The sequence below is a fragment of the Zootoca vivipara genome, chromosome 11 (assembly GCF_965207765.1).
Source record: "Zootoca vivipara chromosome 11, rZooViv2.hap1.1, whole genome shotgun sequence".
In the NCBI taxonomy this organism is placed as follows: domain Eukaryota; kingdom Metazoa; phylum Chordata; class Lepidosauria; order Squamata; family Lacertidae; genus Zootoca; species Zootoca vivipara.
In genome coordinates this window covers 21,881,624-21,897,389 of record NC_142594.1, presented here as the reverse complement: position 1 = coordinate 21,897,389, position 15,766 = coordinate 21,881,624, and the positions used below count along the sequence as shown (strand labels likewise).

Genomic DNA, 15,766 nt, shown 5'->3' with positions numbered 1-15,766 from the left:
CGGGTGGCCTGTCACCAAAGTCCTTTACTGTGCACTTGAATGCTCACTGTTCTGCCGAGATGGGGACAGTGTGGTGCAGCTCTAACAGGCCATCTTAGTGTATGTACTGTGTTCCCTTGCTGGACACCAGACACCAAGGCAGAATAGAATGGTACTATTAGTTCCCATGATCTGGACACTAGACTTCTGCTGATGCAGCCTAGAATAGCATTAGCTCTTTTTTTTTCTGCTGCTGCTGCTGCATCACACTGTTGACTCATGTAAGTTTGTGGTCCATTAAGACTCTAGATCGGTTTCACATGCACTACTGGCAAGCCAGGGGTCCTCCTCCTTATATTTGTGCAGAGGATTCTTCCTGGCTAAGTGTAGAGCTACAGTGGTACCTCGGTTTAAGTACACAATTGGTTCTGGAAGTCTGTACTTAACCTGAAGCGTACTTAACCTGAAGCGAACTTTCCCATTGAAAGTAATGGAAAGTGGATTAATCCGTTCCCGACGGGTCCGCGGAGTACTCAACCTAAAGTGTATTTAACCCAAAATATGAGTGTCATTGGTTCCGGAAGTCCATACTTAGCCTGAAGCGTACTTAACCTGAAGTGAACTTTCCCATTGAAAGTAATGGAAAGTAGATTAATCCATTCCAGACGGGTCCGCGGAGTACTTAAACTGAAAGTACCCAAACCGAAGCATACTTAAACCGAGGTATGGCTGTATTTATCCCTGTTGAAATTCATTTTGATAGTTTTTGGCCCAGTTCTCCTATCTTGAACCCTGATTGCAGTATGCCTTCTTCTGCGTTGGCTTCTCCTCCCAGTTTGGTGTCATCTGTAAATTTGATGTGCATCCCCTCAATTCCTTCATCCAAGTAATTTATGTTTACCTTTATTATATGATCATACTTTTTCTGGTATCAAAGGTATATTTTAGTAGCACTTCAAAAAAACAACCTAGCATGGATAGTAGTAGAGGGGTGATAACCTCACTCCTCAATTGGATTGGGAAAAACCAGCCAGATGGGCGGGGTATAAATAATAAGATTATTATTATACCCCACCTCTGCTGCTCCTCATTCCCTAAGAGGGGCAGAAAGCCTTTTTTTTTAGGAGGCAAGTGAAAGACTAGGCCCCCATTTACACAGGAGAGACCCTATAGATCTTTACCTTGGCAGCAACTGACTACAAGACACACAGTGCCTGGCAGAATAAATGCTTCATACATCAGTTGCCAGTAGAGAATAAACTGGCCTGACCAATCTTAGCCCTTTGAAAAAGAAGGGATGGTCAAAATTTTATTTCCTACATGGCTGCTTCTGTCAATCAGGCCTCAAATAGTTACCCATAGGAAATTTAGGCTGCAAAATCCAAAAGTAACAGTATGATAATTTAATTAAGGGTAAAGGGACCCCTGACTGTTAGGTCCAGTCGCAAACAACTCTGGGGTTGCAGCGCTCGTCTCGCTTTACTGCCGAGGGAGCCAGCGTTTGTCCACAGACAGCTTCTGGGTCATGCTGGCCAGCATGACTAAGCTGCTTCTGGCGAAACCAGAGCAGCGCACAGAAACGCTGTTTACCTTCCCGCCAGAGTGGTACCTATTTATCTACTTGCGCTTTGACGTGCTTTCGAACTGCTAGGTTGGCAGGAACAGGGATCGAGCAATGGGAACTCACCCCATCGTGAGGATTCGAACCACCGACCTTCTGATCAGCAAGCCCTAGGCTCTGTGGTTTAGACCACAGCGCCACCCGCGTCCCTTATTAAATATTATTAAAATATTACAAGGCAGAGAACAAGCTTTGTTCTTCTCAATTCTTTTTCAAGTTGAATGTAAAGCAAAAAGCAGCAAGAATTTGGATAGAGGTGCACAAACTGATCATGATGTAACCTCTCTGCAGTTTGTAGCAAGAGGGTCACACAGACTTGCATTCCAAGCCCCATGCATGTTTTTCCGGGTCTGGGAGTAAGTACCGGTGGCCGGAACGGGACATGTGATTAGGTATGCGCAAGACCGGAGTACTGAGTTCAAGGGAGCACATTCCGGGCTATAAGGTTGCTGCAAAACAGAATTCAGGATGCACCAAGAGCTACTGAGACGACCTGCCTCGCCATCTGTGTTGTGTAGTGGGCAGTGCGCCCTCTGCATGTGCTCAGAGGCTTCCTTTCTCCTGTTCTTCAGCGTTCTGGGGTCGAACCTCGGCTCAGATTAAGTCCTGGGGGGTGGGTACCGTACACCTCTTCAAAAACTGCACGTGTGAATGGGCGCAGTTGCATGAAGCCCTTTTCTCTGCCGCCTCCGGCAACTGCACCGGGGACGCTCCCTGGGACTTATCCCGCCCGCCCTCCTTCCCCCCGGGAGCGGAGGTAGGGGCTCGCCTCTTTCCAGCTTCTTTCTCCCGAACCCATCTAGCCGGAGATTTTTTCCAAGCTGACTCACAGAACTAATGGCAGCGTCCTGTCATCCCCGGCGCGGCAAGCTGTTGCTTGTGCCGCTTGCGCTCTCCGCCTTCGCCCTCCCTCTCCTCCTCCTTCCTGCGCCGTGAATGGCTGGAGGGGAGGCGGTCAGGGGCGGAGCCCAGCCAGGACACGCCTCTCCGGGCCCCGCCCACCGCTCGGCTCTCTCCCTTGAGCAGGGACCGCAATGATTTAGAAGTTCAGGAATCCCACGTGACGTCACGGAGGGTGATGTAATGCTTCTCTAAATAGAACGTATTGTAACCTTCTCTCAGTCCAACGTGGTTCCTTCACCCAGGCTGCTTGCTGGTCCTTTCCCTGCTTACACTTGTTGGGTAAGTCCCTCAAAATACGGAGCTGCCTTTCTGATTTCCCCAAAACGCAACTTTACATCGCGTTGGAGGGGTGGAGAAACAGAACAAAACAAAACAAAAAACTCGCCTTACTTAAAACTTCTCGCTTGCAGGGGGTTTGCTGCTGCTTTCTTCTTGCCCCAACGAGCGCGCGCGTGTGTGCTAATTCACACACACACACACGCGGGGCAGGTACTCCGCAGGGCAGAAGAAAACGCAAAGTGGCGAGGGGGGAAAGCAACAAAAGCGATCGAGTAAAATTTGCGAAATGTTTGTAAACGATGTCTTTTCTCTCTCTCTCCTTTTTTCTGTTTTGGTTGTGCTGCTGTGTCTGGGATTTTTCCCGGGTCGCTGCTACAAGTTGATGGTTCTTTGGGAATGACTTTCACTTGGGAGAAGGAGCCGCTCTCGCTCTCAGCTTGGCGACCGGGAGGCGAGAATTGGCTAGGTGGAAAAGTGTGGGGGAGACCCGAACCGGGAAGATGTAACGGGGGGATGCGGGCGTCTCCGCGCGCTCCGCCTCTTTGCCCCGTGCGCTGGCACCGTGCGTTATCAACTGGGAAGATTTATCTGTTATTGGTTTATTTATTTGCTGGGGGATAGTGTGTTTGTGTGTGTGTGTGTGTAAGGAAATAACCCGCCAGGGCTGTGAAGAGTTTAAATGGGGGGACTTCGCTATATAAAAGGCGAAGAAGAGGCAGAGGCAATCTTTGGCGACCGCCAAGTGCACGAAAGTTTGGGCGCTTGTGGAACCAAAGCGGTGGCGAAGAAAGTCGTCCGCTTGCTGTCAGGGAGACTCCATCACTGAGATCCTACCTGTCTCCTCCACCCCCTGGCCCGACAAGACTTTTGGGACTTCGATGACCCGAGAAAGCCCTTCCCCCAGACCCCGAAAATTGCTGTTTCTTAGCTAGGAAACGATCGCTCAGGCGCGGAGAACGGTGCGCTCTGCGTGTGCTCAGAAACACTCCAGGCGTGTGTTTTTTAAAGGTCCCTGATGGGAGGGAGGCAGGCAGGCTGGCAACCCGTCCCCTGAACTGTTTCTTTTAAATGCCCCGTCCCCTTGGCTGGGGGGGGGGACTCCTGATGCCATCGCCACTTGCCCGCAAAAAACCAGAGAGGTAAACCTCGTGGCCAGCAAGTTGCCACCACCGCCGATCTCTTAGGTTCGGGGGAAGCGCTTCGTAGGGCGGACCTCTAGGGAAAGAGCGACTCGGCTCGCCGCCCCCTGTCCTGTCCCGGTAGCCCCGGGACATCTTCCTTGCTGGGTGGAATGACAGCGCTCTCCTTCCCCACCAGTTCGCGGCTGCCTCCCCACCCCACCCCCTGATCGCTTCGGATCGCCAGCGCGAAAACTTTTGAACTCCGCTTAGGGACTAAGGAGCGACCAGGAGAAGTTTCATCCTTTGGCCTGGGCCATGTTTCATCCTTTGGCCTGGGCCATCTCGGCGAGGGGAGAGGAGACTATCTCTCTGCGCCCTCCTTGCCGCGCCACCTTTCCATCGCCTGTCCCCGCGTGGTCCCCTGTTGTTCCAAAAAAGCTTTCGGAGTCGGTGGGTGTGTGGGTGTTTGGTTGTTAGGTGGCTGCCCCTTCCTTTACACACACACACACACACACAGTGTCGCCCCCGCCCTATCTGACACTCTCTCTGGGAGTCAGAGGCTAGATCCCGGGCCATTACGTCATTCTGCAGGCTAGTAAAATGTGTGATTAAGAGACTCCGATCTTGGGGGCTGGGGGTTGGCAGGAGGATCAGCAATCCGGCTGATCGGGCGCTGCTACCTGGCTCCAGGTCGACAGCTCTGTTCCGATTCCTTTAGATCCAACCCCCCCCTCTTAAACAGTGGGATATGTCTCCCTCTTCCCCCCAAACCTCTCCTCCTTGACTAAGTTTTGTCCTCTAAGAAGAGCGTCAGAAGGGGAAATACCTGCTAAGCTCAACTTGCCTGCTGCGGTGTTTGCGCCATGCTGAGCGATCGTCGAGATCCAGGGCTCCTAGGAAAACTTCACAGCGTCAAAGACAAAGAGCTTTCCTCCAGCACACACCCCTTTCCCCTTTTAACCGGGATAGTAGGCAAGTAGTAAGCCTGTCTCTTTAAATCCCCACCACCAAGCAGCGCGATGAGAAGTTTCTTACATGGAATCGGGCTGATACTGCATGCGCAAAGTTTGGAAGAAGGAAAAAGGTCTGATCGGGAAGGGAGAGTTTCTAGGGATTTCCTGGTCACCACAGAAAGGTTGGGCGAGAACATTCCGATCCCGATTATATCTTACTTGGAAATATCCTATTGAATTTCCCGAGGTTTTTCCTTTTAAACCCAGGGAGCTTCCAGTTGTAGCAGCCTTCCCACTGGCTCCTCCGGACACTGCACTTGGCTGAAACTAGGACCTGAGAGAGATTTGGAACTGAGGTGCCTTGAATCTAGCAAGTCACCTCAACTAACTCCCAAGAAAACTTTTTCTTTCTGTTTTTTGCAGGAAGAAACTGTCATGGTGAAACAGTGACTATAAATTTAGGCGGGTAGATTATTTCAATCCAGATCTTGTCTGTACATTCACATATGCACACCAGGCAAATATAAAATCTGTGAGTGTATTTATATAATTTTAGGTTCTTCTTTTTGAGGGAAGAGGCAACTCAACTCTTAATTGTGCTGCGGCACAACTGGGGGGTGGAGTATGCTAAGTTTTGAAAGCTGTCTTTAGCATCTTTAACTTTTTTACGCTTCAGAGAGAATTTTCAGCAAGAACTTTAAACTGCTAAATCTCATTCTTGGGACTCCCCCCCCACCCCACCCTCTTGTGCAGGTTGCAAAGCCCCAGAGAGAAGTGTGATTAATGATCAGCTATAAGTGATTAGTGGTTTTATTCAAACTGTTACCTCTGACCAGAAGCACACATCAGAGGATTAAGTGGCTCTTTTAGATAAATGCTCATTAGTGGAAGGGGAAAATCAAAGATAATAGGCAGGCACACAGAGACAACTTTCTAGGAAAATCACTCCTGTCTTTGGAATAATAAGCTCTGCTCACAGAAAGGCACTTTAATTTAAAAGTTGCTTTTATCTTGTAAATCAAAGTTTGATGTAGAAGTCCACCGGGCTATTATAACCTAGATTTTCCCATATCCACAGGACATAGATTATCCTGGTTGTGATATTTCGTTTCCTTATAAAGAAACAATTGGGATCTTGAAAGAAACTAATCATTCCCAAGTGCAAGTATCTTAAGGTATCCACTTTGAACGTAAGCCTGAGAGACCTGTTGTCGGGTAACTAGATGGCGCAGTACAGTAGACACCCAAGAGATATATAGTTCTCCCATACAGCAAGCAGCAGCAGCTCACTGTGTGCTTCCAACAAAGTTGATTCTGTCCCGGGTTTAAGGCTAGACAGTTCTATACATTTTTAGTCACATTTTCCAAGCGAGTTAAAGGCTTGTGGAAAAATTAATCTCGCCGCTTCAAGAAATGGAAGGGGTGAGAGCGGGTGGTGGGTGTCAGACACTTGATTAAAGTACTGTAGTTACTTGGAACGGGAGATCTGCTTTCAACAGTGGATTGAACAGCTAAAACTCCACTAGTCTTACATTCAGAATCATAGACTCAGACAGGTTTTCCATGTTACTTTTACTGTTGAGAGAGAGCAAAATATGGGCACTAGGAAGGAGAGTTGACTTGTGAATTGGGTGGAGCAACTTATCCTCCAGAATGCGATTCTTTCCCCGCTTGTCTGCTCTTTTCTTATGCTGTCTATGTGCTATCCTGTGTTGTGTGGTGAATTATTACCTATTGCTTATTATACTTTGTAAGGTTTCATGATATTGATGCTCTACTTCCATTTATGTATCAATCTTGTGCTGGGAGACAGAGCTCAAATAGTAAATTTGCTTGCATTAGACAAACAAAACAACTTGTTTATTATGTGGTGCCCAATGGTTACAACTGCTCAGGCTAAACTCCCTTTAAAAAGATATCTCTGTCCAATGAGTTGGGGAGAAAGAAGTAAGACTAGGGGTGATATATTTGACTTGAAGTGTTGCTTAGGATTGCAGTATAGGTATTCTGGATATACTTCTCTTGTATATAAAAAGGTGAGGTCTGAGACAGATCCGTTTACACAGCAAACTGTATTAGCAGCAAAAATTGGTGTTGCAATTTAGACTGGAATGGGAATGGGGTTGAGGAAAGGGGGAATCTCAAAAAGAGCATACAGTAGTTTGAAACAGCAAGGAAAGCCAAGATAGAGTGGGCTATCTATACTTTGCTATGACTCTTCAGAAGTCGCTGGCTCCATTTGTCTAGATGTTGTACATTATGATATTTAGTGCAAGGGCCCTTTCTAGAATCTAGAGAAGTGTTCCTAGTCTCTTGGCCCAGTTATTACAATCTTTTTAAAACATTGCACCTAATCTGATCTTGCAATATTCCCACTTGGAAATCAGTCCTGTCTAGAAAATAGGGTATGTCCAATAAGCGATTCTCATACACCTGAGTTTATTTCATGCTGTGTGAGAGACATCGATCATCACATGTGTGATGAAGTATGTCGTGTATTGGAAGTTTGTAACATTTCACAAACATTTGCTCACACCAGGTTTAGAGCTTAGGCAATAGGCACTGCATACTGTGTGTGAAGCGGCCCTTAGTTGGAAGGGGGTAACTATAAATTGACTTAAGACACTTGATATTTTGCCGTCCTCCCATATTAGCAAATCTTTATTTATGCTGGCAGTAGGGACAAAGCAATTCAATCTGCACACCTCGACAGAAAAACCCAAACCCACTTTGAGATATTTTGTACTTCAGCACAATACAAACCTGGGTGCCTATCATGAAAATGCCTCTGCTTTTTATGATCTGGGCTGCTTTAGAATGTTCTGTTCTTCCTTTTTGTGTGGAAGTCATCCGATGTGTCTAATTAAAAAAAAATTGTGCAGGCCACATAAATCAGGAAGCCGCCTTTGGTGTGATCTGCCTTTAAGTGGAAACCAAGTTTAGGTTCATATGAAATTTCATACAACTGACTGTCTTCCTGATGGCGGATAAAATTAGCCCTGTGTAATATTTCACAATTTTCAAGTTCCATCAGCGTTTCTTTTCTTTTGCCAAAGTGTATTAATCCGCAGCTTAAAACACTTACTTCAGCAAGTTGAAAATTATCTTCGACAGAGGATAGTAAAATTTTGTTCCAGTTGCTTGTTACCTTTGTCTACACCTCTTACTACTTTAAAAATGGCTATGTAGTTACTTTTGTTTAAAATCCACATTAAAGTCTAAAGGCTGTTGACACTCCCCCCCCTAGTCATTCCATTTAACTGAATGATCCTTTCCTGAATTGGGTTTTGGATTTGCATATAGATTTTTTAATCGTTAAGAGGCTAACCAGTTTCACCTAAGTCATTTAAAATGTATTGCAGTTCATATAGTTGCTAGTTCACATCCAGACACGTATCGTTACCTGATTTGTTTAGCCATGCTGTAGCTGTCTGGGCATGGATTTGAGAGTAAAGAACTTGCACCTCTAGTTGGTGTGTGTTAAAGAGTTACGGTCCTGGGATGAAGTTCTTAGCACAATTGTGTTGCTTGAATTCCACTGTAGCCAGTGCAGAAGCATGCAGGACTGTGGTTCTGGTCTTCCAGATGTAGAGTGTTGCCAAATCTAATATCTGAAGGCTGCAAATCGTGTACAGTTTGGTCCATGTCACATAGCTGCATCAAGGAGGTACTTTGTGAAGCATAGCACGAAATCTTAAACAACAGGAGTTCCCACCCAACCTGAAAGCCCTTTGTTTCCGTCTTCAAAAACTTAATGAATCATGATGTTGACTCAGTTTGGTGGGATGCAAAATCTAAAAGGAGGTGTGATATATTAACTACGGTATGAACCAAATCTTCAAAGCCGTGCTAACACAACAGATGTGTTTCTCTAAATTACTTTGTTAAATTTGGAAACGGAGGCCAAACACACTGTCCTAATTTTTAGTGCTTGCATTCAGGCAATACTGTCTCATTTGGGAAGTTAATTGAAATGTAATTCATTTGCAGATAAATATAAGTAATGCAGATTGCTGCCTTTGCATTCCAGTCCTGAGCATGTTTGCATTGATTTGAGTGGAACTTACTTTTAAGTTGGGGTATCATCAGTGCACTACTTTTCTGGGTAAAAAAAAGAAGGTTACTTGCAATCCAATCCAATAATGTTTACTCCAAAGTAAGTACCGTAACGTCTAGTGTTGCATACTCCAAGCAAATATGAATGGGATTGCAGCTTTAGTTAGTGACTAGGTCATAGCAATAATTAGACCAGAGATTATATTCTGGTCTAATTGAGTATCAGCCAAGTTAAAAAGTAGGAAAACGCTTATACAAGGAAGCAATTCTTTGAATATAATTGTTATGCTCATCATTCATGTTCCGTAATAATAACTGTTTAATGGGGAATAATGGGAAATAACACTGTGTGTTGAGTTTTTATAGCTAAAACATATTTGAGATGTTTTCAAGTCTGAGCCAGCCAGGCATCTTTATAATAATAGCTTGCTTGGTGTTCCCAGGGACACTTGCATTGCTTATATCCTGCTCTTTTGAAATAAAGCATATGGGGTTCTCTAAAATGCAAATTAAAACAATGGATAAAACAGAATGCTCCCAAATAATTGGCTAATAAAAAACTGTGAATGAACAAACAGACAAAGAAACAAAATAAATAAATAAATTGCAAAGCTGCAGAAGAAACCAAGTAGGTCTGCGTTAGGGAAGGAGACCCCTTGAAACTCAAAAAGGCCTGAATTGTCTTCTGAAAAAGCGTAACTCTTGAAAAGCCAACAGAGAGGAGGCAGATCAACTTCCATAATAATAATAATAATAACAACAACAATTTTATTATTTATACTGTGGGGGATCTGGCTGGGTCACTCTGGGCAGCTTACAGCACATACAAAACATAATATAAAACAGAAAAAAACACCAACCATTGAAAGCTTCCCTATACAGGGCTGCCTTCAGAGGTCTTCTAAAAGTCTTCTAAAATAAGAGTTCCAACGCCTTGATTTCCATGCCTTGAGAAGACATGTACTGGATGGAGGATCTCTATACGGCAGCAACCAAACATTCCATAGTTATAACCACACTTGACAACTGCTATCTGCTCTATGTGAGGCTGCCTTCAAAGGGTCTGAATGATTTGGGACCAAGCTGCTTGAAAGACCACCTGCACCATATCAGTGTGTCTGAGCTGATAGGCTTTGAAGGCCCTGCTTATGGGTCCATCGCTAAGAATGGTTAAGTCTGATGAGCACCTTTCTGTTTGTTTATTTGTTTACTTATGTATTAAATTTGCATGCTGCCCCTCATCTGCAGATCTCAGGGAGCACAAAATACATGGCAAAAACAAGAAGAAGAAAAAAGCATACGTAAGCACGGTGACCCCATTCCCTCCCCAGAATGGCCTCTGCGCTAATGTATTTTTTAATACATGTATTTTTTTACTGGGCCTTAAAGACCATTTTATTCCCAACTGCTTTTAATTGACATTGGTGCTGAGGATTTGCCACTTTAAGGTGTGTGTGTTTGCTTAATGAATTTTCTGCTACTTGTTTATATAATTTTATTCTGTTGCTGTTGTTTTATCTGCTGTTGTTTTAATTCTTTCAGATATATGAGTGTGTCTTGTTTCAATGGATTTAATATTGTGTATCACCTTAAGGGAATAAGTGAGATGATAGATAGATAGATAGATAGATAGATAGATAGATAGATAGATTTTTTAATTTTATTTTTTTTGAGAAAAACTCATTGAAACAAGGTCATTTAAAATTCTGGGCAGGGTCTTAAAAGTACAGATTGGCTCATATGGGAGAAGGCAGCCTCTAGGCCAGGCATCCCCAAACTGCGGCCCTCCAGATGTTTTGGCCTACAACTCCCACGATCCCTAGCTAATAGGACCAGTGGTCGGGGAAGATGGGAATTGTAGTCCATAACATCTGGAGGGCCGAAGTTTGGGGGTGCCTGCTCTAGGCTTCTTGGGCGTCTGAAACCGTGCAGAGCATTTTGGGTGCTCTCGATATTGTTGGATTGCAGCTTGCATCAATCCTAGCATGATCAATGGTCAGGGATGATGGCAATTGTAGTCCAGCAACATCTGGATGGCCACATGTTGTCGTTTACTGGTGTAGACCATGCTTAACTAGACCAGTAGTCTGACTTGGTGTACAGCAGATAGATATACTTATGTTTGGCTGCCTATTGTTTTAAATTTCAGCACCTACCCTTTAAACTGGGCCTGGGAAGCCACTTGGATCTAATGAAGCTGTTTGAAAATTGGCATCGTATGTTCCCTATGGCCCGCCCCAGTTGACAGTTTGGCAGCAGCATTTTGACTCTGTTATCTTTTCTGAGAACTCTTCAAAGGCAGCTCCATGTTCTCTTCCTTAATTAAAAGTTGGCGTTCTGATTTTAGCATGCAGTTGGTGATTGTAGTAAAACGCTTGAATATATGGAATTGTCCAAGGGGAAATGGCTGGTTTTGTTTTGTTTTTAACGGGGTGTTATAAACATAATTTCTAATATTTTTCCCCTGGGGATTTTCAAAGTAAAATTTAAAAAATAAGACTTAGTATTATTTCCTGAGCTTGTAAGATGTTATGCTTTATTATATATGAGAGAAAATTAGTTAGGAGAACTTGGAAGTGACTTCTTTGAATTTCCAAGCAGAAGGGATATATTATATATCCTCTGCTTAGAAATTCAAAGAAGTCACCTCCAAGTTCTCCAAACTAATTTTCAATAAATATTTTAGATAGTTACACTTACTAGTGTTAGTTTAATTTGATATAATGCTTGTAGTTTTTGAGTTCTCTCATTGTGTGATTCTACTCTAGGACCATTGTCAAAAAAATTTGCTCTGCTTGCTCTGTGTCCCTGTTGATGTTTAGCTTGCATTTCTCAAGTAGCACCCTCTCATAGACCCACTAGGTATTAGCATCCCATTTCACCTGTGCTTAAACAGCTGTAGTGACTCAGTTTTGGGGGGCAATCCGACATATTCAGTATGCATAATTTAGAAGCAAGGCACCCGAATATTAGCATACCATTATGTTAAGGTCTTTCTTGAAGGTCCACCTCAGGGCGCTCTGAGATTCCACACCCCAAATGATGAGGTATAAATATTATTCAATCAATCAATCAATAAAGATCAGTGCCAGATTTACGTATAAACTAAACAAGCTATAGCTTAGGGCCCCACTCTCTTGCCCCCCCCCAAAAAAAATTAAAGAAAAAACCCCCACTGGATGTACATTTCTAAAATATAAAACAAAAAACAAAAAACAAATGAAATAAAACCTACATACAGCAACAGTGGCAAATGGCTTTAGATACCTATTAGGTCCATAAATGACCATGTAGCATATATTCAACACAAAAAACAGTGACAATTTGTTGTTGACAAAGGACAGCTGGACATATAAAGGGCCCCATTACCTTCAGTAGCTTAGGGCCTCGTCAAACTTTAATCCGGCCCTGATAAAGATGCAAAACTGTTATGACATGATCAAAGAAGGAAAACATTCAAGAGTTCCATAGGGTATGTGCCAGCTTTCAGATGAACCTAAAGTAGGTCTCTGGATTGTGGGCCAGGTGATTGTGGGATGTAATAGTTTAGTCAAACTCAAATTCATCGGGGGCCGCATCAGCAGTTTGGTCACCCTCAAAGGGCCGGTTGTGTCTGTAGGACTATGTGTCCACTCTTTATTATCATAAATTATTGTCACTGCATTCAATTATTACTGTTTTTTGTAATAATGTAAGCGCATTCCCGCCCCCACGCAGATCACATTCCTGCGTCGTGGTACGTGTGTGGGAGGGGATGTAAACGAGGTAAATTTGAACAAAAGGTGGGGATCGGCGGCTTCCGGGGGGGGGGAGGGCTCAACTAAACCTTCGGCAGGAAGGAGAAAGCCACTGCTGGGATTAAAAACCTGCAGATGGAAAGAGGGCTTCCCTCTCCCGCCCTGCGCACACCCAAACCCCGCTAGGCAGGATGCCACACGCTGCAACCCACCCCATGCTTTGGAGAGGGGCAGGAACATGTGGTGCAGCGCCAACTCCCTGCTTTGCTTTTGCATCCTCCCTCCTCAGCGCCAGAGTCCCTTCCCCTCGCGCTGAGGGAGGGCAGCGGATTTCCCGAGGAGGAAGGCGGCGGCAGCCCCAGCGGACGTGTATCTTCGCCTCAGAGCTGCTCTTCCTCCCACCCGCACTGTTGTCGTCTTCGCCACCGCCTCTCCCTACCGGGACTACAGGCAGAGGAGGCTTGAAAACCTCCCCCCCAAAAAAATTCCCCTCCCACCTACTCAAACCGCGAGGCGACTCCATCTGGAGCCCTACATCACGAGGGGCTGAGAGGAGGCGGCGGCAGAGCGGGAAGAGCAGGAACCCGTGCCGTCGCCACCGCCTCCCTCCCGGCCGCCCCCCGGGGAGCAGCTCCGCCGGAACTGAGAAGCCAAAGGGCGGCTCGGAGTGGGGGGCAGAGCAAAAGCCAGGCACCCTCCCGAGTGTCTATGAGGAGAAAACGGGGGAAGAGGGAAGAGAAACCCGGCTCCATCAAGAGAGCGACTGTTGCGCTTCGCCTACTTCCCCCTCAGGCTCACTCCGCGTCCCTTTTGCCCGCTCGCTCGCCCACCTCCCGGATGCATCCGAGGAGAGGAAAGGAAGCGGCGGGCGGCGGCTCCCCAGTGCCGCCTCACTCGCTCTCGGAGACAACAGCAAAGCCCGCCACAAAAAATTCCAGCGCTGCTCCGTCCTGGCACCAACTTTGCCGGCGGCGCCTGTAGGGCTTTCCTACCTCCTCGGCGGGCTTCCTCCTCCTCCTGCATCTCACTTCCCCATATGGCCGCTGTGCCACCGCCTCCCTCAGCCTCATTCGAAATTGAAATTCCCTGGCCAAGGCCGCCAGCGCGGCTCCAGAGCCCCGGCCTCCACCTGCAGCCCCGCCCCCGGATTTGACCCTCGGCCAATCGCAGGCTCCAGAACTACTGTCAGCGGATATTGTCGGCGGCGGCTATGCGGGCCACATGACGAGGTCTGGCGGGCCGGATTAGGCCCCCGGGCCTTGTGTTTGACACCCGTGGTTTAGTAGTTCATCAAAGGAAACAGCTGAACTATAAGGAAAAAGATGAATTAGCTAGGAAACCTGAACAGGTTACATATTCATAGAACCCATACACTGGGACACAAACTTTAGTAATCACTTATAACTCATTCTGCTGTGTGGCATTTACAGTGATGGTGGTAAAGTGAAGATCATTTCTATTCGCGTGTGATGGGATTATGTCTGAAGTAGGGATTGCAATCCATGTAGTGATTGTAAATTCAGAATCAGGGGGACAGTATTAGTCTGGATTAATTAGCACGTGTGTGATCTTGCGTATGGGGTGCAGCAGTCAGTCTTCTGAAATTACAGTAGTGCTGCTATCTGATCCTTAGTTATTTAGCTCTCACCACTGCTCTTAGTCTTCCTTATAGCATCTGTATAATGCTACAGAAGACAAACAGCACTCTTAAAAAGTGCTGTAAGAAATCCAGTATATACAAGTTAAGGGTCGAAATGACCCAATCCACAAGGGTGGCCTTGTGTCCCATTTTATAGAGGACAGTCCTCTATTTGTAGAGCTGTCAGTGGACAGTTCTCTGCTTGAAGGAGTCCTCTACTGAAATGTCTGTCTGGCCGAAGTCTAATTTAAAGATAAATAGAAGGAACAGCAGGGACCTTGAAATTACCTATAAACAGTTAGCACTTGAATGGACAGCAGATTCAGCAGGAACATACCTGGTCACCTGCCACGATGGCAGCAATGTATTGTATTTCTCTTTAAATTAGAGTCATTCTTTCTACAGATATATATATATTAGCATATGCAAATTGTATGCAGATTTGAGCCCTGCTTTGCCCTCTTTTTGGTAATGCATAAGTGGACACCCTATCTCTCCCCCCACCCTACAAAACAAATCATTGAATTGGGATTTTTGTGGCCTCCTGGCTTTTGCAGTTCCTGAAACACAGATCCTGGCTATTTACACATTCAGGGTGATCTCCAGTCATGGTTTCCTCAATGGACTTCTGTTTGTATGCAATGGAGTTGCCTTCCTCTCTTCCGCACCGCAACTCCTAGAGCCTCAACCCCCATCCCACCCCAAATCTGCTGTGGGGGATTACTCTCCAGAATAGATGGGGTGTGAAGGTTTTCAGGGAGAGAACAGGAAGGACATTGGATCTGCCGTGAGTGTGTGTGCATGCGTATTGTACATGCAAAAATAGAAGTGTACTTTTGTTTCAGCCTCACAAAAGCATAAATTACTTGGTTGCATGTGAATAAGCCCAGGGACAGCATATATGCAGAAGGGCATAAACAACAATTCAGGTGAAACTTCAAATAATCTGGCTGCACCACATATAAACATACTTCATGCTGAATCAATTTTTGAAACGTTGAAGAGCAGGCTTTGAAAGAAAAAAGATAAACTTTGGAAGACATGGCATGAAATCATGGGCAAACGTACAAAAAATGGATTGGAGTGAAAGGAGACATTTGTCCATACCTACACTTTGTGGACATTTATTTATTCTCTTCCTTTCTGGAATTTGTTTCTTACTTTGCCCTGCCAGAGCCACATACCCCTATGCGCAGCTAAACTGATTCAACCTTTTTGCAGGCAATGGTTTGTGAGCTCTTTTATTTAGGACCACAGTTCTAAATATTGGGCTTTCTTATATGTGTTTTGAATGTTTCCAATGGGTTTTTGGACTTGGTATACAAAAACCATAAGCTAAAGCTTGTTGAAGTAGCAAGTACCAGTGCTGTTTAATGTACTTTAGCTATGATGTTACCACAGTCCAAATGTTTAAGGTTATGGCCTATGATTTACATAACGGAAGCCTCAATCCACATCGTTCAATTTCCTTCAACAAA

The 15,766-nt window shown here is 45.3% G+C and overlaps 1 protein-coding gene across 5 annotated transcripts in view; it reads left to right on the top strand.

The window, feature by feature from the left end:
• The first annotated feature begins 2,643 nt into the window (after nucleotides 1-2,643).
• Nucleotides 2,644-15,766, top strand: part of CREB5 (cAMP responsive element binding protein 5) — a 267,267-nt gene continuing 254,144 nt past the window's right edge. For 4 of the 5 annotated variants that reach the window (XM_035130003.3, XM_088654197.1, XM_035130002.3 and 1 more), the window contains exon 1: nucleotides 2,644-2,782. The gene's annotated coding sequence lies outside the window, so the exon portion shown is untranslated. The remainder of the gene's footprint in view (nucleotides 2,783-15,766) is intronic. The other variant, XM_088654195.1, reaches the window with a different exon arrangement.